General features: G+C 39.3%; 1 long non-coding RNA gene across 1 annotated transcript in view; it reads right to left on the bottom strand.

Moving 5' to 3' along the window:
* Positions 1–3396: 3396 nt before the first annotated feature.
* The window catches only part of LOC124977917 (uncharacterized), a 127163-nt gene continuing 106492 nt past the window's right edge, over positions 3397–24067 (bottom strand). The window contains exon 8 of the long non-coding RNA XR_007107284.1: positions 3397–4098. This is a non-coding gene — a long non-coding RNA (uncharacterized LOC124977917). The remainder of the gene's footprint in view (positions 4099–24067) is intronic.

Here is a 24067-nt window from a genome sequence, read left to right as displayed (position 1 = left end):
GTCTAAGATGCACACTTAGGATTTCCCAGTGTGATTTCTGGACACTAGGCTATCCAGACTCTGAATGACTGACATCACCTTCTAGCATCCCACCTGGGATTGCTTTGAGTGCTCACTATCGCCCCTACCAGGAGACAGCTATTAGGAAAAGAGGAAATGAACTCTTCAAAAATACTTGGTAGAGGGAACTCTTGAGGGGCTGGGAATGTATCTCAGTGATAGAGCGCTTGCCTCCCATGTGTAGAGGTACCAGGTTTGACTCTCAGCTCTGCGTATAAATAAATAAATAAAATAAAAATTTATTGACAACTCAAAAATATTTTAAAATACTTGGTAGAGGGAACTCTTGGAGATAATTTATAAGGGGAGGACCTGATATAATTTAAAGATTTCAATTACCCAACCATTACATTTTTTTTTCCGGTGCTGGGGATAGAACCCAGCTCTTTGTGCAAGCTAAGTTCTACCACTGAGCTACACCCCCAGTTCCCTGTCCATTACATTTTAACTGCAGGTTTGGGGTCCCATGGATGGGTTATGGGCCCACAAATCCTCTAAAATTAATTGCAAATTTCTGTCTCATATTTTCTAGGGAAAATATCCTTTGTTTTCATCCTTTTTTCAAAGGATCTAACTAAAAAGTTCTAAAATCCTCACTGTCTTTGTTATTCAACCTTGTGCATAAATAAAAGTTGATTGTGAAATAAGCTACTTAGTGGCAAATACAAATCACTTAAAGTAGCATGATAAGTTTTACTGTTTTCTACCAGGAGTCAATTTAGCATTTTGAAAACCACTTTGAACTTGGAATCAGAAGACCTTGGCTTTTGTACCAGCTGGGCCATTGACCAGCTAACTGTGTGTCCCAAGGAAAGTCCTGCATATCTTCAAAGTTCCAGCAAGCTTAGCTTGTAGAAGAAGTATAATAAGATTTGCCCTGCCTGCTAAATCAATGGTTCAGTTGTGGATTTAAAAAATACAAAATTGTCCTGTGAAAGTTTTTTAACCCTGGGAAGTGTCATTGATATTTATACAATATTTTCCTAACCTTTGGAAAGTAAAGTGAAGGACCAATGATCTTCTGGCCTGGTCAAATGCCTAAAGTATCTTTCACTTCTATAAAAGGTGGACTTTATACTTAATACAAAGTTGTGTACTTTTCCTTTCTTATGTTGAAAGTAAGGAAATATTGCTACTCTCTCAGGTTGCAAGGACTCTGGATTCCTGAGCAGCTCTAAACACCATGATGAATAGCAGCAGTGAGAAAAGATTCTCATAGTTAATTCAGAGCATCATAGTGAGTGTTGATGGTTTCCATCTCCATTATCTTTTTATGTAGTTAATTTACTTGGACACAGGTCTATCATGGGTAATGGTTCATATCAACTTTGGAGTTGTAGGGTGGCATCACGATATCTGGACCTAACCTTGTCTAGAAATTGTAAACTAAATATGGCTACTGCCAGAAAATTTAGGCTCCCCTGCTGACAAGACTTGACTCCTTAGATTAACTGCCTGTGTTCATTAACTCTGATGATCCTAAATACCAGTGACTTGTCCAAACCCCTGTTGAAGAACAAACCCCCTCTCAAACCCCATACTGCTCTTCAGGGGATTCTATTTGAAATAATTTATATTCTTTGGTCTGGTGGCTTTGTATCACTGAGCCTAATGACTGTTTCTATTTAATTTTCAGATGCTTAATTATAGTGGAACACTTCAACACCATTAAATTAAACCAAGCTACTAGATTCTTCTTGATTGTGGCCTGGCACACTTCCAAATGACGTTTATAGCACTATTATCAGATACATAATTCATACCACACATCTTTCTAACTTTGGGACAAAAATGGGCAAACACTTTGCACAAAATCTGCTTGTGAGCTAAGAACATTTCCACGAGGGAGTTTGGGCAGCATGTCTCATCTGCTAATGAGTTTTTAGTGTTTTGTGGAGACCAGAGTCCCTCATCTTGGGGTATAATGACTTTCCAATTTGGTTTTCATAAGGACTGCTTATATTACATTTGTGAAAACTAATGAAATTACATATTTCTTGTAATCATGGTCTTGTTTACACTGCCATGTGACCAAGCTTATTATTTGGACTTGGCAAGTGAGCAGACATGCCATTAATCCCTGACTTTTTGGTGCAGAAAGCAAGCTTTTTAGGTGTTATGAAGCCCTGGTACATATGCTTGAAGGGAGTTAAAGGTAACATAAGGCCTCTGTAAGATAATATTCTTTAGGAATGGATGTTAGGAGTTAGTTTGTGTCTTTACAACATCAGTCATATGGGTATTGTTTGCATCTGACAGTTTTTCTTTTAAGATTAATGTGCTTATGAAAACCTTGTGCGTTACTCTACGAGGCAAGCTTGAAATCCATCAGCATTACCATCGGAATGACACAATACTGGGAGAGCAAACCAAATGACAAACAGAATCTGGTTTTCAGAGGCCAGTGTGTGTTGAAGAGAAATGATCTGAAGCCAAATTTGGCCTCCTTCCAGAAATTCCTCCTGCTGCACGGTTGGCACAGCCCACAAAAGGGCGGGGGTTGGAGGGAAGGGGGAGGGCAAATGAACATTGAAGGGGAGACAGTACCATGGGGAGAAGGGAATTGGAAAGGAAACATGATTGATTGAAAAACTTGGTCTTTATAGTGAACAATAGTCATATGTAAAACCAGTCATGGAAATTTTAAAAAAATACTTTGTGAAAAATGGGACTTTTTCTGGATCATTTAGAGAAAGTCATTTCTAACATCACCATTTGACATGCAGTTGGTGATGTCCAGTTGAAACTCATGTTGAGAAAGTTCAACATCTGGTTGGATTTCGGAAGTAACAACAGAAGGGGAGGTGGCTTAAAGGAAGAATTGCAAAGAACCTCAACAGTGTGAAGAGGCTTTCTTTAGGGTTTGCAGAGGGATGCTTGAGCTTGTGAGAAGAAGGAGAGAACGTGGCTTGGTCTCTGGGTCCAACTGATATCCAGTTTGAGAAATCAGACTGATGACTGTGGAAACAGCAGTTATGAAGGTACTTGTAGGGCTCAGACAGAATAATCATATAAAGATAAGAACTGGATGCCAGGCCTGGCAGACTGGAGGGCAGGAGGGAATGGAGGAGCCCCATCCAAGACTCTGAGTTCACAACCAACTAAACTGAGAAGGATAAGAGAATTCTCATCCACCCACACCCATCACGTTGGCTACCATCTTGCTTGATATCAGACAGTTTCACTTCATCTCAACTTGGCCAGATCCCACCTTCTCGGATCAGAAGTTGGGTGGCCAGAAATAGACAATAACAATGCTTGAGAGTTTCCTCCATCAGCAGCCTTTTTGAATCCCAAATCACTTCCAAATGTGGCAGCCCAGCAGAGCGCCAAGAGATCTCATTCCCTGCAGCAACTGCACATTCAAGCCGTGATGAATTGTGGGACCCCAAGGCAACATTTGCCAGTGGAGTGGGCCAAGAGGCTGTCACTGCCTCTGGGATTAGGAAATCGTGGGGAGACACTGGGTTTTCACACCACCTCAACCCAGGCAGACAATCTGCGGTAGAAGGGTGTTGCCTCCTGTCTGGCTTGGGAGAGACTGCGGAAGACCATGTGTCTGAAACTGACAGTGGATCCAACAGTGAGGAAGATGGAAGTGGCATGTGGAATAACCAGAGAGCAAATTCCACCAGCTGCTTGACATCAGTTCCTAGACATCTGCATCTGGGAGCCCCGTCTCAGCTCCAGGCCTTAGAAAAGTGTGAGTGGAATTCAGACTGACTGGCCCAAAATGGGATTTCTCAATAGGCTGTACACATGCACATCTCTGCAGCATTCAAGGAAGGGAGAGAAATCTGGTGGCTGAGGCTGCTGGGAGTCCACGTGAACTTTGGGTTTCCCTTTCCATCTCCCAGATGCCTCATTTGCAGGATGGATGACAGACATCCTGTGTGCCTTTGGTGGGTGGGCAACTTTACCTGTCCTGGGGGATTTAAATGTAGAAATCCATATAATGAACCTTGGTTTCTCTAGAATCCAGGGCAAATTCCTTCAAGAATGATTTTCCTATGGAAGTGGTCCTCTTCAAAACCAGTCCTACAGGGAGAAGCACAGTCCAGAATTGAAACCTGTCAGACTCCTTCTATTTTGATTTACATGTTACTCAGGAGAGAAGCAGCAGGAAGGGGAGTACAGTGCTCCAGTCTCACTCCTTACACCCACTTCCAAGCTGTTCCTGAGCAGGCCGTTAACAACCTGGCACTTTCATCCCCTCATCAGCAAAATGGGAGTAATATAGTGGCCACCCATGCAAAAGATGCTGACAGTGAGGAATTTATGGTTTCCTGGGTTTTAAAATCATTACCCTACACCTAGTCTATTGACAGAACATGGGACTTTTTCCAAGAGTGAAGCTCAAAGACTTGAAAAGTAAATAAATGGAGTGTGTTTAAAAGACTAGAGTGTCTGTCTTGTGATAGTGATATGGACATGTGTCGATTTAATTTGGGGGCCTAAAACTCTTGAGAATGCAATGTTTCTTTCATTTTCAATAAATAAAACTTGTTTCCTTTTCCCCATAAGCCCGCACCATAAACCAACCCATTCATCTTTTGTGCCATAAGAAGGTCCAGAGAACACAGGTCCTAAAAGTACATCCTGTCTCTTGTCTACTTCCCTGCTAAATGGTTCATTTTGGAAATATTTAGAATCCATATGAATGGATTACCTATCCCATCTTCAAGGCATCTGAGTCTCCAGGAACAACTTGAGCATGCTCTGCACATCCAGGATAAGGCACAAAGTCAGCTGTAATCAAGGACAAGTTGGGGCACTCTAAGATTTTTCTGGTGGGAAGGTAGATGAAGATAGCCTTTGAGGGAGCAACTAGACAAAATTTTCTTACAAGGACTTTACACTGGCAACACACCACCACCAAATATGTATAGGGGACCACTTGGGTACCCACAAGGAAGTCCATATACTGCTCATAGCAGTGAAAAATGGAGACAACTTAACTGTCTAAATATAGAAAATTATTTGAACTATAATATGTCCATACAGTGGAATAATAGGCAACCAAACTCATAACAATATCAGAAAACCAATATGCAATGAATATACTGGCTTGGTTTTAGAAAAGGAATTGACCAGGAATAAACATGAGAGAAACTTTTGGTTGATGCTAATGCCTACACATTGACAGCAGTTTGTATTACACAGATATCTTCATCTGTCAGAACTCTGAATGGGTCACTCAAGATCTGTACATTTCATTGTGTGGAAATTTTCCTTAAGAAAAAGACCAGCAACAAATATTAAACACTAGTTAATTATATGAATGCTGAAGGATTTCAGTGTGATGTATGCTTGTGTCTACAACTTATATGGTACAATGGTCTGAATGTTTGTGACCCCTAGAATTTATGCATTAAAATCTAATCCCTAATGTGATGGTATTAGAGAGTGGGGCTCAGGGAATCCTAGTGTATCAACAAAAATGTTTAATTAGAACATGAATGCTGAGGCCAAACTTTCTTTGCCTGAATTTTGCTTGGCCACTTTCTAGCTGTATGACCTTGGGCGGAAAAATACTTCATCTCCCTGTGCTTTAGTTTTCTCATTTGTAAAATTGGTTATAATAACACCCACTTTCATAAGGGCATTGTAAGGATTAAATAAGAATTTAGGTACATGGTAGGCAATCAATAAACCATTATTATCTTCATTATCACTATATATCATTAAATCCTTTTTTTGTGCATATATGATGTTTCAATTGCATGTGCTGATTCAGTCACATTGAAAGCAACACTGGAAAGGTCGGGAGACAAAAGTTTGCATCTGGCATCAAGGCAATGTTTCAGTGGAAAATTCTACCAAGAGAAAAGTCTAGTGGGGAAAACTCCCAAAGCTTTGGCTCCAGGGCAAAAAGGAAACTATTTGGCACACATTCTCTTTAAGACACTTGACAAGCCACACATGCCCACTAGCTTCCTGATGTGGAGCCAGGGTGGGCAGAGCAAGTGTTCGAGAATGTCCTACCTAGGAATGCCTTTGCCCCACTGTGTCAGGTTGGCCTGGTGTTATGATTTGGATATGAGGTGTCCCCCAAAATCTCATGTGTGAGACAATGCAAGAAGGCTCAGAGGAGAAATAATTGGGTTATAAGAGTCTTAACCCAATTAGCAAACTAATCCCCTGATTGGGATTAATTGTACAGTAACTGAAGTGGTAGGGTGTGGTTGTAGGGGTGGAAATTGGGATGTGGCTATGGGGTATATATTTTGTGTCTTCAGAGTAGAGACTCTTTCTCTCTCTCTCTGCTTCCTGATCACCATGTGAGATGCTTCCCTCTGCCACATTCTTCCACCATGATTGTCATCTTTACCTTGAGCCCCAAGGAATGGGCCCTTCTGTCTATGAATTGAGACCTCTGAAACTATGAGCCCTCAAACAAACTTTTACTCCTTTAAAATTGTTCTGGTCAGATCTTTGAGTCACAGCAGTGGGAAAAACTGTCTAAAACACCTGGGAAGATGGAGGAAGGGACCTGTTAGGCAGGGATGCTCTGTGCAGCTTAGAAATACTGGCCTTAAACAAGACTGGTTTCTCAGAAGGAAAGAAAGACAGGTCTTCTGTAAACAGACACATTACACCCCAACTCAGGACTGCAGACTTGCTTATCAAAAGACTCAGTGTAGGATTTGAGGGAGAAGCTGTGCTCATTGCTTATCATATTTCTCTAGACGCTAAAATCTCAAATCTCACTGTGACTTCAAAAACAATTCTAGGAAATTGACCTTAGGGAAGAGAAGGCTTCACCACCTGTGTTTGTGGACTTGCTGATTGGGCTGGCTTGGGCTTATTAGCACCCCCAATCCTTTCTGTCATTCTCTGAAGCCCAGATCCTATCTACTCCCAGCGACTAGCCTTGCTCCCCAGAGTTCCCCACCCTGGAGCCTCCAGACTAGGCACCCCTCCTGTTCCACTCACCTTGCCACCACGTTCCTCTGGCCTAGAGGCCCGGGACTCCCATTCTTTCTGAACTTTGTTTCTTCCTGTAAACCGCCTGCCCTCTCGTCCTCCCTAGCACTTCCTACTTCTTGTTCCCATCTACAATCCAGTTGTATGCTTGAATTGACAACCTGTCACTCCAGACCCTGTGCCACTGCATCCCTCTACATACTGAAGCACAATGTGGGGAAATGCAGAGTGAGGATTCCAGCCAAGGGTCTGGCACTGAAGGACACCCATAATAGGGACAGAGGCTGGACTTGGACATACCAAGGCAAAGGGGCTGTAACAGACAGGCTTCCAATACTGTGTCCCTCCCACCTTGGTTTCTGGCATGTGAAGAGTTTCTCATTGTGGAACATTGGGCCTCTGTCTTACCTAACTCTAGTTACATTAGGCAAAAATGCTAGAATAGAATTTATGACCTTGGATATATATGGATGCATGTGTGTTCATGTGTGTGTCTCTCTCTCTTTGAGTTTATATTTATGTGTGGCCTATTTGGTTTTCTGTGTTTTGGGGGGTATTTGGGTTTCTGTATGGGTTGCCATATTTATTTTTAATATAAAAGGAAATTGACCTCCCAGTAAGGCCATCAGAAATTCTTCACAAGGTAGAATTGTGGCTTTTTTTCTTTTTTGTAGCAGGGATGGAACCCAGGGGGGCTTAATCACTGAGCCACATCCCCAGCCATTTTTATTTTTTATTTTGAGACAGGATCTCACTAAGTTATTTTGGGTCTCACTAAATTGCTGAGGTTAACTTTGAACTTGCAATCCTCCTGCCTCAGCAGCCCACTGGGATTACTGGTGTGTACCACTTTGCCAGTTCATTTTTATTTGAATTTGACAAATGCATTCAAATTAGGGGCATCAGACAAAGCAAAAATGAGCCTGGTTAGATAAACATCACTGTTTTTTAAGTGTTATGAAGAGCAGATAGTCCTAAATTTCCAGCTACATATTGGGCATTTTATGCAATTGAGAATACAGTGGTAAGAACAACTTTATTCTTGCTCTTCTGTTGTCTTTTGCTATATAACAAACCACCCCATAACTCAGTGGTGTAACCACTCATTTGAATGTAAATAACCATTTGATTCTGTCCAAGGAATTTGTGTGGGGCAAATGGAAGGTAGTTTGTCTCTGTTCTTCCATGACTAAGGCCTCAACTTGGGACACTTGACTAGGACTGATTCCAGTTACAGGAGGCTGGGGTCATGTGGAGGCATCATCACTCACACTGAAAGAATGACAGAAGGGTGAGACTTCTGACCAGAATACCTACACAAGGCCTCTCTATGTGGCTTGTGCTTCCTCACAGCATGGTGACCTCAGCATCTCTGCACATTCCACATGTCTCAAGACTCCAATGTCCCAGTGTGCAAATTGAAATTGCATGTCCTATCATGACCCAGCCTTGGAAGCCCAATGACAATACAACCCTTTTTTATGTGATGGCAGATGAAATTAAGCAGAATTATTATTAGAAAACAAGAATAAGGTGAGGATGGACACCACTAACAAACATCCTCAAGAAAATCTTTATGATTTAATTCTACATCAATGCAGATATGGTATCCAAGTAATAATGAATGTGCTTTTAAACCCAAAGTTAGAACAAAGGAAAAAAATTTTTTTAGTCTTTTTTTTTTTATTGTAAACAAATGGGATACATGTTGTTTCTCTGTTTGTACATGGAGTAAAGGTGTACCATTTGTGTAATCATAAATTTACATAGGGTAATGTTGTTTGATTCATTCTGTTATTTTTTTCCCTTCCCCCCCCACCCCTCCCACTCCTCTTTTCCCTCTATACAGTCCTCCCTTCCTCCATTCTTGCCCCCCTCCCTAACCCTAACTCTAACCCTAACACTAACCCCTCCCACCCCCCATTATGTGTCATCATCCACTTACTAGCGATATCATTCGTCCTTTGGTTTTTTGAGATTGGCTTATCTCACTTAGCATGATATTCTCCAATTTCATCCATTTGCCTGCAAATGCCATAATTTTATCATTCTTTATGGCTGAGTAATATTCCATTGTATATATATGCCACAGTTTCTTTATCCATTCATCAATTGAAGGACATCTAGGTTGGTTCCACAATCTGGCTATTGTGAACTGAGCAGCTATGAACATTGATGTGGCTGCATCTCTGTAGTATGCTGATTTTAAGTCCTTTGGGTATAGGCCGAGGAGTGGGATAGCTGGGTCAAATGGTTGTTCCATTCCAAGTTTTCTAAGGAGTCTCCACATGCTTTCCAGAGTGGCTGCACTAATTTGCAGCCCCACCAGCAATGTATGAGTGTACCTTTCTCCCCACATCCTCGCCAACACCTGTTGTTGCTTGTATTCTTGATAATCGCCATTCTAATTGGGGTTAGATGGAATCTTAGGTTGGTTTTGATTTGCATTTCTCTTATTACTAGAGATGTTGAGCATTTTTCCATATGTTTGTTGATTGCTTGTAGATCTTCTTCTGTGAAGTGTCTATTCATTTCCTTAGCCCATTTGTCGATTGGATTGTTTGCATTCTTGGTGTAGAGTTTTTTGAGTACTTTATAGATTCTGGAGATTAGTGCTCTATCTGAAGTATGATTGGCAAAGATTTTCTCCCACTCTGTAGGCTCTTTCTTCGCATTGCTGATAGTTCCCTTTGCAGAGAGAAAGGTTTTTAGTTTGAATCTATCCCAGTTATTAATTCTTGCTTTTATTTCTTGTGCTATGGGAGTCCTGTTGAGGAAGTCTGGTCCTAAGCCGACATGTTGAAGCTCTGGATCTACTTTTTCTTCTATAAGATGCAAGGTCTCTGGTCTGATTCCGAGATCCTTAATCCATTTTGAGTTTAGTTTCGTGCATGGTGAGAGATATGGGTTTAGTTTCATTCTGTTGCATATGGATTTCCAATTCTCCCAGCACCATTTGTTGAAGAGGCTATCTTTTCTCCATTGCATATTTTTGGTCCCTTTAAAACAAAGGAAAATTAATCCCCAGGTCTGTGGAGTTTCTCCTTGAACTATAGAAGGCTAGCTACTCAAAAGACAAGGCTTCTGGAAGGTCATGTGACCATAAGCATGCCAGTCACAGAAGTACCCTCAGCCCATCTGGATTTGGGCCACACTAACTACAAAGCAGCCAAGCCCAGGTTGTACCAGGACCCATGGACTCTAAGGAAGGTGTGTATGTGTGTGTATTTGTGTGTGTGTGCTTTTTACAACAGAGCTGAGAATGTAATAACAGTCTTCTGAAAGATGGATAAAAGGTGATTCTCCAGTTTAAAACCCAGCCTGAGAGTTATAAAGAATACAAGTCACAATAAATGTTGGTGAGGACATGGGGGGAAGGTACTCTCGTACATTACTGGTGGAACTGCAAACTGGTGCAACCACTATGGAAAACAATATGGAGATTCCTTAGAAAACTTGGAATGAAGCCACAATTTGACCCAGTTATCTAACTCCTTGGTCTATACACAAAGGACTTAAAAACAGCATACTACAGTGACACAGCCACATCAATGTTTATAGCAGCTCAACTCACAATCACCATAATGTGAAAACTACATATGTATATATGAACGACAGAATATTACCCAGCCATAAAGAAGAATGAAATTGTAGCATTTGCCAGTAAATGAATGGATCTGGAAAATATCGTTCTAAGTGAAATAAGCCAATCCTCCACCCCAAAAAAACAAAGGCCAAGTTTTCTCTCTAATTTGTGGATGCTAACCCAAAACAAGGGAGGTCAGGGAGGGAAATAGAGAAATCAAAGGGAAATGTAGGGAAGGGAGGGAAGAGGGGAATAGGAAAGACAGTAGAATTAATTGGACATAACTTTTCTAGCTTTGTATTTGTATACATGACCAGGGTAACTCCACATCATGTACAACCACAAAAACAGGATCCTAAATAGACTAAGTTATACTTTATGTATATATATATATTTTTTCAGCCAAAATACATTCTACTGTCATGTGTAACTAAAAATAAAAAATAATGATTTTTTTTAAAATCATAAAACCCACCATGAATAACTGTTTACTTTTCTGGGGGGTACACTGTATTGTACGTTTATGTTTTTATTAGTGCATTATAGCTCTGGGTAATTTGGGGGCTTATCCTGGCATGATCATACATTCATGGAGTATAAATTGTTCCATTTTCGTCCCCAGTACTTTCCATTTCCCTCCCTTCCTCCCTGCCTCTGATCTCTTTCCTCTACTCTACTGGTGTTCTTCTATTTATTTGTAGTTTTTTTTTTTAACTGGTGCTGTATAGATACACATAAAAGTAAAATTCACTATGGTATATTCATATAACTTCCACATGTGAAAGAAAACATTCAACCCTTGACTTTCTGGATCTGACTTATTTCATTTAGCATGATGTTCCCCAGTTCCATCCATTTACCAACAAATATAATTTCAGTCTTCTGTATGACTGAGTGAAACTCCATTGTGTATATGTACCACATTTTCTTTATCCATTTGTCTGTTGACTGGTGGTACTTTTGACAGTAGGGTGCTAGTTTGGAGAACCTAGAATATGAACCTGTTGAATGACAGAGATTCAGGCTGAAGTATTCACCAGGCACTCAGAAATCTGAAACTAGATCTGAAAAAAGTTGGCAGAGCCAGATACAGTAACTCACGCTTGGCTCTGAGTCAGCCATCTTGAAATTATTAATATTATTTTTGGATTTGTGTTTTATAAGTGAAATCCCATGTAACAAGGGGGGCATGTGCCAGGGACTTGGAGCATCATTTCTCACATGGTCCCATGCCCAAAATCTGGACCACTAGTCTCCCTTTGTTGCCTTTGACCCATGACCACTGCCACTCTCCATGTGGGGCAATATCCAAGTCATATCATCATGAGACTCTGAGATCCACCATGGCCTTCTGCTCACAGGGGGCACTTGTATGAGGTAAGGAGAAGCAGAATCAAGTGTATACCCCACACCATCTCAGGGCAGGGTGAAGTACTAACACATTTGGCCTCCTGTGCTCACTGCTGATTCAGGTACCCTGAGTGTTCAGGTATGGAGATTGTAATCACTTGGGATTCACCACTCTGCTGTGGGTTAGGGCAGCTGGATTCATGAGATGTGGACATTAACTTCCCTACCCCCACATTTTTTATCTTACCCTAGGTGCACAAATTCAGTTGCTGGCCCAGCATGCACTATTGGGTCAGCTTAGAAGTTCATCACAAGTCATCAATTGTTAAAATACTGAGAAGCCTGTAATTTTCATAAATCAGAGCAGATTTGAGCTTTCTCAACTTGCTCACTTGCTTTCCATAAGGAGAGGAAGGGGAAAAGTCACAGTCTGTTGTTGACCTTGAAGAAAATCTTGAGGAAGAAGGTCTGGAAGATGCATTCCTGCAGGAGGTAAGAAACTCAGAGGTTCAAGGGATGGTCTCCCAGCTGCAGCTGATGTCAGAGCTGGCTGGGGGGAGATGGGTCAGGCACCTGGGGGAATATTTTCAGTAGAGTGGAAAGAGAAACCAGATGGGAAGGCTGATGCCAAAGTGGAGTTCCACTTAGAAGCAGAAGGAAGGAAAGAGAACAAGGTGTCAAGCAAAGATTTCTTGGAGTTGGGGAGAACCTGGACAAAGAAGACCTGGAGGAGAAGGAGGATCTGAGATAGACAAGGGATGCAGGGGACTTTGTGTGGTGACACTCAGCTCCTCCTTCCAGACTCAATAGCCTATTGGAGACAGGATGTTAACAGGGAATTTCCACTGTCACTCTTCAGAATCTGGGTAAGAGAACCATCTAGACTACACTCAAATCCCTTCTCAGGCTTTCTCAAGTCCATCAAGTGGTTGCTGAAGAAGTGCAAAGCATGACCATTTGACCAGTACAGGAAATTTGCAAGGGCCGTTCTTTACAGAGTTGCCTGAGGCTCTCCTTGGACTGTGGCTCCACTTCACCCGTACCTACTTTTTGCTTCCTGCCTCACCCTTCTACAGGTGCAGGTTACAAAGGTGCTCCTTAATTAAAAGGTCTGCACATAATACTCTACCTCAGAATCAGATTCCTGAAGAGGAGCCCTCCTATGACAAATTAGTTCAAGGGCCCTTGTGTGCACAAGATGAACAATGTGGATCTGCGGGATCTCCAGGGCTGGATGGAGGTGCCAGTCTTGTAAGAGAAGCCAGTTTCCAGCAGCAGGCCATCGGTCTCAGCCCACTGGCTCTGAACAGCAATCTACCTAAAGATCTGCATTCCCAGATTCCCACAGCCCACAGCAGCCACTGGGCCTACCTGTGCTATCAGTCTCCCCAGTGCTGGCTTCCCAGTGGACTTCAGCACCTAGAAATGAAAGCTGCAAGTAAGCAGTTGTGAGATCTTGAGTTGTTCAAGTTTAATTCCGCTGAAATTACATCTCAGACCTATGGAATTGTCAATGGTGGTGACAAAATCATAACAAAGGGAAATAAGCACAAGCAAGTGCAAGATGACACCACATTTGAGTCACCCCCAAAAGTCACCCATCAGGCCTGGACCCTCTTGCTCAGTCATGGTTATCAAGAAAAGATGTCATAGGCCTTCCCAAGCTGGATTTCTGATCGTGTGGCCCTCTAGGGAGTAAGCGTGGTACTTTTTCCAACATTTCTTTTTCTTTTTCTTTTTTTTTTTTTTTTTGAGACTAGAGAAGAGGAAGAAGAGGTAGGAGACTCTTTTGGAGAAAGTTAAAGCTTCCAAGTGACTTTTTGTTAAAATGGGTATACTTTTTCATCTTTTTTTTTTTTTTTTTTTGCTTATTATCAATACTGAGGAAGAACAAAAAGCAAGATGCTGTGCAAAAACACAGAATAAATTGACTTTTTACCCAATTTACTTCCTAAATTTATTAATTTTTAAAATAAAAATCATAGGAAGAGCTTTAAAATCTATAATAAAAAAGTCAAACATCTCAGAAAGAGCCAAGGACATAAGCAAGAAACACACCTAAGGAATACAGGGAAGAGGCAATACAAAGTTCTAGCCAAAAAATTAAAACAACATTGTGCCAGAATTTTCTATCATGTTAGCAACAAATTAAAAAATGGAGGCGACCCAGTGTCATGGGTGAAGAGTACAGGATGCTACTGTATAATTCCATGGGTGTGAGCTGCCTTGACATTGAGCTAAGAAAGGCAGGCTTTTGAAAGTATGCTAGGGATAGCATTACCCATGACCTGGAAAGATCTGGCCACAAGGACACTCATCATAATGCAGTTTGCAGTAGTGAAAACTGGAACCAATGGAAATGTACTTTACAGTATTGGTGAAATCAATCAAAGTACCTCTACAGTACAGATACAAAAAGGATGCAGTGTACTAGCAGAGTAAAGTAGAATTACATAAAGTAAAGGCTCCAGAATTATACTACCTGGCTTCAAATTCTACTTCTTCCATACACAGGCTGAGTGACCTTGGGAATTGGTTAATTTTTCTTGGTCCCAGTTTCCTCAGGCATTGGATGAAGACAATCATAGTTTTGTGTCAAGGAGTCAAAGAGGTAATACTAAAAAATGCTTACCAGAGTATTTACTCAATAACTGTCAAACAGCAATAGTGTTATCACCAATATGTAAAGATACTATAGTTCAGTGATTGAAAAGATATAAAGTTTACCAACTAGGTTCAACAAATGAGACCTTGTTAAACAGAGGGAGAGAAAAAAGAAAAAGAAAAAAATATACTTGAGTCTTGCAGGACTATCAAATTATATGGAAAATGTTAGAAGTCAAGAGGAACATTTGGGTATAAATAAAATATTTCACCTGAATACCTTCAACTTGGGTTTTATCACTATTTTTCTTGGAAAAAAAATCATTTTCCTATTCTTTGCCCGTGTTGGTGTTTCCTTGTGGTCAGAAGTGCTTAGAGATTCTTAAAAGAACATGATGGTGACTCAGGTGAAATTTTCCAGAAGAGGTATTATCTTGAGCTTTTGATAAGCAAACATCTTTGAAAAAGTTGTGACTCCTGGATGATTAACCTACAAGCAGGTCAGAATATGATCCATGTAAGCAATTTCATCCTCCGTTGATATCACCAACCATTTGTAGGAGACAGTTTGGGCAAGAAAAAAAAACCAGAGCTTTGATCTAAAGAGTGTGGAAACACAAGTTCTGCAAGGTTGCCAGTCTGGTTCATGGAGTGAGCATCCAGATCTGAATCAATGAGAACAAATAAGAGCAGTAAACAAATAGAAGACAGGGTCAGTAAGGAGCATCTCATTTAAAAATGAGTTCCACTAAACTGGAAACCCACATGTAGCAGAATGAAATTGAACCCCTACTTCTCACCCTGCACAAAACTCAATCAAAGTAGATCAAAGACCTAGGCATTAGACAAAAAACCCTGAACCTACTACAAGAAAATGTAAGCCCAACACTCTGACTTGTCAGCTCAGGACCCGACTTCCTCAATAAGACTTCTAAAGCACAAGAAGTAAAATCAAGAATGAATAAATGGGATGGTATCAAACTAAAAAGCTTCTTCACAGCAACAGAAACAAGAGACAGCCTACAGAATGGGAAAAAATCTTTGCCACCTGCACCTCAGATAGAGCATTAATCTTCAGGATAGACAAAGAACTCAAAAAAGTTGACACACACACACACACACACACACACACACTCACATACACACACACAACAAACAACCCAACCAATAAATGGGCAAAGGAACTGAACAGGCACTTCATAGAAGAAGAAATATGAATGGTCAACAAATATATGAAAAAATGTTCAGCATCTCTAGATGTATTTCTCTATAAGAGAAATACAAATTAAAACCAGGTGAGATTCCATCTCACTCCAGTCAGAATGGCAATTATCAAGAATACAAATGACATTAAATGCTGGTGAAAATGTGGGGGAAAAGGTACACTCATACATTGCTAGTGGGACTGCAAATTGGTGCAACCACTCTGGAAAGCAATATGGAGATTCCTCAGAAAACTTGGAATGGAATCACCATTTGACATAATATAGTGATTTGGCCACTTCAAAGTTTATAGCAACTCAATTCATAATATTTACGCATAATATTGGAACCAAATTAGGTGCCCTTCAACAGATGAATGGATAAAGAAAATGTGGTATTCCAGTGTGTATATTACTTAGCCATAAAGAAGAACGAAATTTTGGAATTTGCCAGTAAATGAATGGAACCGAAGACCATTATACTAAGTGAAATAAGCCAACCCCAAAACACTAAAGGCTGAATATTCTCTCTGATATGTAGATGCTAAAATACAATATCAGCAGTGGGGTAGAGATAGAAGTTAATTGGATTAGACAAAGGGGAATGAAGAGAAGGGAATGGGGATAGGAATAGGAAAAACAGTAGAATGAATCAGACATAACTTTCCTATGTTCACATATGAATACTTGACCAGTAACCCTATAGTATGTTCAACCATAAGAATGAGATCCTAATTAAAATAAATTATACTCCATGTATGTATAATATGTCAAAATACACTTTACTCTCTCATGTATATCTAAAAAGAACAACAAAAAAATAAATTACCAAAAAAAAATGAGTTCCACTGTTTGTAGAGGTCACACAAGAAACACTGTGTTGTATAAAGGGTAGAAACAAATGCTAATCCTATTATAATTCATAGAAACAATGCACCAATGACAGTTAATTTTGCTCCATAGAGGTAAATAACCAGCAATTTCTTGGGAACCAAGATTGAAAATTTTTTGGTACTTAAAGTTGGCTGCACCTACATTTTCAATCATACCATTAAGAAGATTATTGTTACACTTATAGAAACTCAAGATGGATTAGATCTCTCTGGGGCACCATATTGGGTGAACACAACTTCAAAGAGACCAGGTCAACAGGAGCACGTCCCGTAGTAACCTATTTGAACCTCATATTGCCGCAGATCAAATGCAGAAGTAATTATGAGAATACAGCTATTTTTTGTTATGCTTGACAAAAATAATTTGAAAAAATATAAAAACAATTGCACTCCTTTCACTAATTTTATTTTTGTTTTGGATAGTGGTTATTTGTTATAAATTGACTATGTGAGCATGAAATGGAATTATTATTCTTATTTTCAGAGCATAAGTACATTAAAATTTTTAATTTAAATTTTTAAAACAGTATATTTATGTAGAGAACACACAAACATAAACACAAATTCTTTAAGACCTTTTACTTTAAGGGTACCATGAGATTCTAAGATCAAAAGGTTTGAGAACTGCCTATCATGGTCAGTCATTCCGACTCTCCAAGATGATGGTTTTGTTTCTCATTTCCCTGAAAACATAAAATCAATAAGAAGAGAGGAAAACTGCCTCATATTCCTACAACCAAACTTCCTGGCCAGCAACATCTATCCCACATGCCATCCTTCTTTCCAGTTTCATGCATAAATTTATCCATCTCCTACCCAAATTTAGTCCCTCTTCTTGTGTCCAGTCTCACTGCACATCCCAAGTGGGTGAGGGAAAGGGTTCCTGTTGGAGGGATGGACTGGCTGTGAACTAAAAGTTGTGAAATTTATTTATTGGAATAACAACAGAAGACAGAATTATCTTAAGAGCAGGGGCATGACCAATTGAGTTGCCCAGAGGGGTCTGACTCTAACAGAGGAAAGAGCCCTTGGAGCAATTGGTTTATTTATAGAGGTACAGATCAAAAGGGACCTGAAGGAGCTTCTTCAAGAAAAACAGGAAAAGAGGTGGAGGTAAGCAAACCATTTGGCTCTAGCAGGTCACTCCCACATCCAAAGCTTGTATTTGAATTTCAGCGGTGAACTAACACAGGATAACCACTTGACTCAGGTGGTCTCCACTAGTTATAATAACTGAGAGTTTCTAAGTCCAGATCCTCCTGTTTAATGGCCCAATACCCTTGGTTCTCATACAAGTCATGGATGACTTCCTGCAGTCCAGATCTGTCTCATCCAAGCATTTTCCCTCCCTCTCTTCTCTCCCTCCTCTCCCCACTACATCCTGGGTTTCTCTTTCAACTCTCCTCATCAGAATACAAAGCTGTTCCAGCACCTCCCTCTTCAGGAGCTTCTGGGACTCCATGTTCTTCTCTACCTACTCTCCTAATTCCCCACTCACCTTCAGAGCAAACCTCCTTGACAGCATATATTCGATATCTCCATTTCTTTATCTCTCTTTTGTTCTTTAATCCTCACCACTGTTCACCCTTTTTGATGTTGTAATGGATCTTCATTTTGCCAAATACAGTGGACAATATCATACTCAAACTTCAAGAGGTGTTTGCCATGGGTGGAAACCCCCTACCCCATTGAAACACTTGGTTCACATGCTTCTAAGATGCCACACTCTCCTGGTTTCCCCTGCCCTCTGACCCTTCTCATCCTCTTCTACTGGGGTGCAGTACCCTGGCTCTTCCCCTCTCTCTCTACACTGCTTCTCTAGTGATCACTGCCCCTTGATTCTGAACACCATCCCTGATGATGAGCATTCCCACATGTGCATCTCTGGCTCTTATGAGCTCCATACACAATAGCCACTTGCCTCCTTGAGATTCTAACACAATTGTCTAATATGCATTTCAAACTCAATATGCACAAGCAAAACTTTGCATTTACTCCAAATCTCTCCCTCCTGTGATCTTGCCCTTCTGGAATATGGCACTGCCATACATCCAATGGCTCAGACAAAAACCTAGGAGTCATTCTTGATTTCTCTCTTCTTTCCACACCTCATACCTAATCTATGAACAAAGCCTAAATCTGACCACTTCTTGTCACCTCCACACCTGCCACCTTGGTCCAAACTACCACCATCTCACACATGGACTACTACAAGAGCTGCCTACTGGTCTTCCTACATATAGCAATTAGATTTAGATTTTTAAACTATAAATCAGAATGTGTCACTGTACTCAAAACCCGAGTGACTTCCACCTGCACTTAGAATCACAGATCATATAGCATAGCCCTAAGGTCTATGTGGTCCATACACCCCTCCCCAGCTCTGACTCTCACTGAGATCATTCTCATTATCTTCACTTTGATGACCTCTCTCTCACCTCCCTCTGCACCAGCCACACTGTCTTTCCTTCTTGCTTTCCTGGAACAGACCAACTTTCTCCTTGTTCCATCTCCCAAGAATGTTCTTCCTCATATTTTCACATTGCTCACTTCTTTGCATCATTCAAATATCACCTGCTCAGAGAGCCTTCCCCAAAGACTCTAATAGAACCTCTTCTATTTGTTAGATTACATTCAACTGTAATTAACACCTTAATACAGACATTTAATAACTCAACTCATAAGACCCATGAGGGAAATAAAATTTACATCACCTGTGATCACACACTGTAAATATTTTTAGAGAATTTTCTTCCAGTCTTTTTCTTATGCAAATGTAATTTATTTTAAATCCTTTTGGGATTATCCTGGGAATACAATTTTATATCTTGGGTTTTCATTTCATATTAAATTATAAATGCTTTTCTAAGTCTTATGCAATGAAGATCTTTGGGCTGTAGGAAATCAGAAATTATTTCATTCTGGCCCATGATGCAAATTTTACTACATAAGGCACCTGAGGGCTGAATTGCTTGAGTTTCTCCAAAATGTTTTAATACCTCAGTGATTTTTCACTCTGATTAAGCTGGTGAAGAGCTAGAAGGGCTGGGCCTATTGGTCGCTTTGTATACACATCAATTAAAGGCGTGTGTCTCTTTGTCCCACAGAAACTGGGCTGCCCAGCAGAGCTCTGCTTACTGCTTTGTGACTTCGCTGACAAATATGTCATCCCTCCACACCTTTCTGTCAACAGCCCTCCCTCCGAAGAGGTGCAAAAGTTAGATAGGATCTGGGCACCAAAGGAAACCTGTCAGACCAGCATGCATGGGAGAAAAGCTGCCTGTGCTGCACTGCTCCTGGGGACCTGGTGTTTTACTAAACTGGCATGTATGTACTTTGGAGGCAAGAGGTACATTCAGCACAAGACAGAGAGCATGTCCAGGAAGAGAGCACAACCAAGACCAAGACAGAATTCATAAGCAAGTTCTGCCACACAGTAATATATCTATAATCCCAAATGGAACATCCTCACTATTTTGAAAGCATGGCATGGCACCCTTGACAGACTATGGGATGGGTTAAGGACCTGCTCTGTGGCTATGGGACGAGAGCAAATTTCTGCTAGGTCTTTAGTTACCTTCTTGGTAAAGGGGGAATGATGGTCCCTGCCTTTTGGAGTCCTAACAGCCATAGCACTCACATTGTTAATCAACAGTAACTGTTCTTACTAAACTTTCCTTTTTCCCTCTGTGAACAATACAAAATGCATGGTAAGGTCTCAATAAATATTGACAGTCAGTCCTCTTCATCCCTAGGTTTTGCATTCACAGATTCAATCAACCATGAATGGAGAAATATTTGGGGGGGGACTTATGCCTATAATGAACAAATGCATGATTCTAGAAAAGTTACAAGTCAGATCTCTTGAAATAGAAATGTTCACATTCTCTTATTCTATCCCAATTTCTTTTCTTCCCAAATCCTTCTTTTTAATTAGAAGATTTCATTGATTTTATTCTCCATCCAGATAAATAATATCCTTTCGGATACCGTCAGCCATTGTTCTAGGTCATTTTCTTATTAAACAATACTCTTGGTTAAATTATTTTCCTCATTACAGAAGTACAGCTCATTACAAACACTTTGGGAAGAAATAAAATAGAAAAAATAAAAAATAGCCAAAGTGTCAACACCAAACACCAACAGTTATGAACATACTGGTGTATTTCTGTGCACACTTTGTAGTCCATTGTGGTCCTACGCAGTATCCAATTTTATTTATTTTCCCCTAATACAATGAAATATACTTTTCCAAAATATTTCCCTCTTGTTCCTCCTGTTGCCAATTTTCCACAATTTTAAAGAGTGCTGAAATGAACATAATTGTTCGTAAAACATTCTCTGCTGCTAGGAAAACATGTCTTAGGCTAAGTTCCTAGAAGTGAAATTACTCTTTTAAAGAATAGGGTTAGGTTTAGAGTTAGGCTAAGGAGAGCGGTAAGAATGAAGGAAAGAAGGACTGTGTAGAGGGAAAAGAGGGGTGGGAGGGGTGGGAGGGGTGGGGGGGAGGGGAAAAATAAAATAAACATCATTACCCTATGTAAACGTAAAAAAAAATAAAATAAAATAAAAAAAAAGAATAAGAAGATTCTTTTGGTGCACACCATTCAAAAGGCATTCAAAAATCTGTGGAGAAATTTGCAATCTTTCACCAGTTCTGAATATTTTCATGGTAATTGGTAGGTCATGTTATTTTAAATTTTAATTTATTTTGTTTACCAATGAGACTAAATAGTATTAGTTTATTAAATACCTGTGGTTACTCTTTGGTGAATTATCTATTTTTTTCCTTTCCCTATAAATTTTGGAGGATCTAGTGTGATTTTATTATTAAATTATATGACACTATAGTTTAAGGGTTAAACTTTTGTCAAATATGTTATAGATTTTTCAGTGTCTTTCTGTCAGCATTTTCATTTTGTTTATACACCCTTTCGAGGATTAAAGATGTTTTAATTTCTATTTGGATAATCTTATATCCTTTTTATTTATGAGCCTCATTAGATTCATCCTCTGAATAACCTTTTTCCATGTAGCGATCAGACAAATGTTCTCTACCCTTTTATTCCAGATTTTCAATCTTTTCTTTATGGGGAGGAAACTTGTTTTTACAAATAATGTAAAAATGTGGTAAAAATGTACAGAAGTTAATATTTGCCATTTTAACCGTTTTTAAGTGTACAGTTCAGTGGCACTAACTATACTCACAATATCACAACCAATACCAGTATTTCCAAAACATTTCATCCACCAGAAATTCTGTTCACAGTAAAGAATTACTCTTAATTATCCCTGCTCCAGTCACTGGTAACCTCCAGTGCACTCTCCACCTCTATGAATTGCCTATACTATTTATTTCATGTAAGTGGAATCGTACAATATTTGTACTTCTGTGTGTTATTTCACTTGGTACAATGAGTTCAAGGTTCATCTATGTTGAAGTATGTGTCATAATTTCTTTCCTTTTTGCAGGTGAATAATATTCCACCATACATGTGTACCATATTTATTTATTCACTCATCTGTTGATGATGCTTGGTTTGTTTCTACCTTTTAACTATTGTGAATAATGTTTCTATGAACATTGTCATAAAAATACCTGTTCAAGACCCTGCTTTTAATTCTTTTTTTAATATACCCAGAAGTAGAATTGCAGAATCAGATAGTAACTATGTTTATGTTTTCTTTAGTAAATGCCATACCGTTTTCCATGGTGGCTCTACCATTTCACACTTATCACATTACATTTTACATTGCATTTACATTTTCACTATTGTAACTATTTCTTAAAATCTGTTGAGATATTTTTTTATAAATTGACATATGGTATATCCTGGAGAATGTCCCATCTGTGCTTAAGAAAAATGTGTATTCTGTTGTAGCTATATGGAATGATCTGTATATGTGTATTAAATCTACTTGGTTTTATTGTGTTGGTCAAATCCTCTATTTCTTTACTCATCTTCTGCCTGACTTTTCTATCTTCTATTGATAGAAGGGTATTCACATCTCCAGCTGTTATTATATAACTGTCTATTTTTCCCTTCAGTTTTGTCATTTTTTACTTCAATATATTTCATGGTCTGTTATTAGTTATTATTATAATTAGCAATAGCTAGTATCTTTTTTCCTGTATTCAACTTTTTACTAATGTATAATGTCTTTGTTTCTTATAAACTTTTTTCACTTGAAGTTCATTTTTTTCTATTAGTTAGATAGCCATGCTTTCATTTGATTACTATTTGCATAGAATTTCTTTTCCTACCCTTTCACTTTTAAATTTTCTGTGATTTTGGATTTAATGTGAACCTCTTGCAAATAATGTAAGGTTGGATATTGCTTTAAATCCATTCTCTCAGTCTCTGTGTTTTGAATGGAGAATTTAATCTATTTACACTTAAAGTAATTACTGAAAATAAAAGACCAACTTCTGCAATGTTGCTATTTCCCCCCAATATTCCTGGTAGCTTTTTTTCTCATTTCCTACCTCACTGGTTTCTCTTCAGTTTACTTGATTTTGCATTTTCAAATGTTTTCTTTCTCATTTCTCCTTTGTATATTCAATAACTACCTTTTACATCTGTATCACATTGGGGGGGTCCTGGGGATTAAACCCAGGAAAGCTTTACCGCTGAACAATATCCCCAACTCTTTTTATGTTTTAGTTTGAGACAGTGCTTCACTAAGTTGCTGAGCCTGACCAGGAACTTGTGATCCTCCTGTCTCAGCCTCCCAAATCACTAGGATTACTACATTATTGGGAATTCTTTGCGTGTGAGTAATCACCCTTCTTTTACTGTTTTTAAGGTTTTTTTTATGACATTGAGCATCTTAACATCGTAACACTCTAACTTTATACCAGATTACCTTCAGTATCATAAAAAAAACCCTGCTCTGACAGCCCTTTCTCTGATCTTTTGCAATTGTTGATGTTACAAAATTACATGTTTATCCTCTATGCATTTTGTGTCCAAAAATATATACACTGATAATTTTTATGTATTAGTTTATTAAAACATAAAAAAGCCAATATGGAGTTACAAACTGAAGTTACAATAAAAACAAGCTTTTGTCATTTCCCATGAGTTTATCTTTAGCAGATATCTTTATTTCTTCATATGCCTTCACATTACTCCTAGTGCCCTTCATTTCAACCTGAGAGGACTCCCTTTGGTGTCTACTGCAAGGAAACAGTAGTCATAATGAACTCCCTTGTATTTTGAGTGCCTGGAAATGCCCTTTTGGAAGGACAGTTTTAACAAATAGAAGATTCAGTGTTTTTTTTTTTCTTTCAGCATGTTGAATATATTAATACACTGTTTTCTTCCCTCTATGGTTTTTAATGAGATACCTACTAGCAAATATTATTGAGGATCCTTTGTATGTTACTGCTTACTCTCTCACTGCTCTCAAGATTCTCTTTGTCTTTCAACAGTTTGATTATG

The sequence above is a fragment of the Sciurus carolinensis genome, chromosome 2, assembly GCF_902686445.1.
Source record: "Sciurus carolinensis chromosome 2, mSciCar1.2, whole genome shotgun sequence".
NCBI lineage: Eukaryota > Metazoa > Chordata > Mammalia > Rodentia > Sciuridae > Sciurus > Sciurus carolinensis.
The sequence above is the reverse complement of the archived record's forward strand: the minus strand, read 5'-3'. Positions and strand labels throughout refer to the sequence as shown.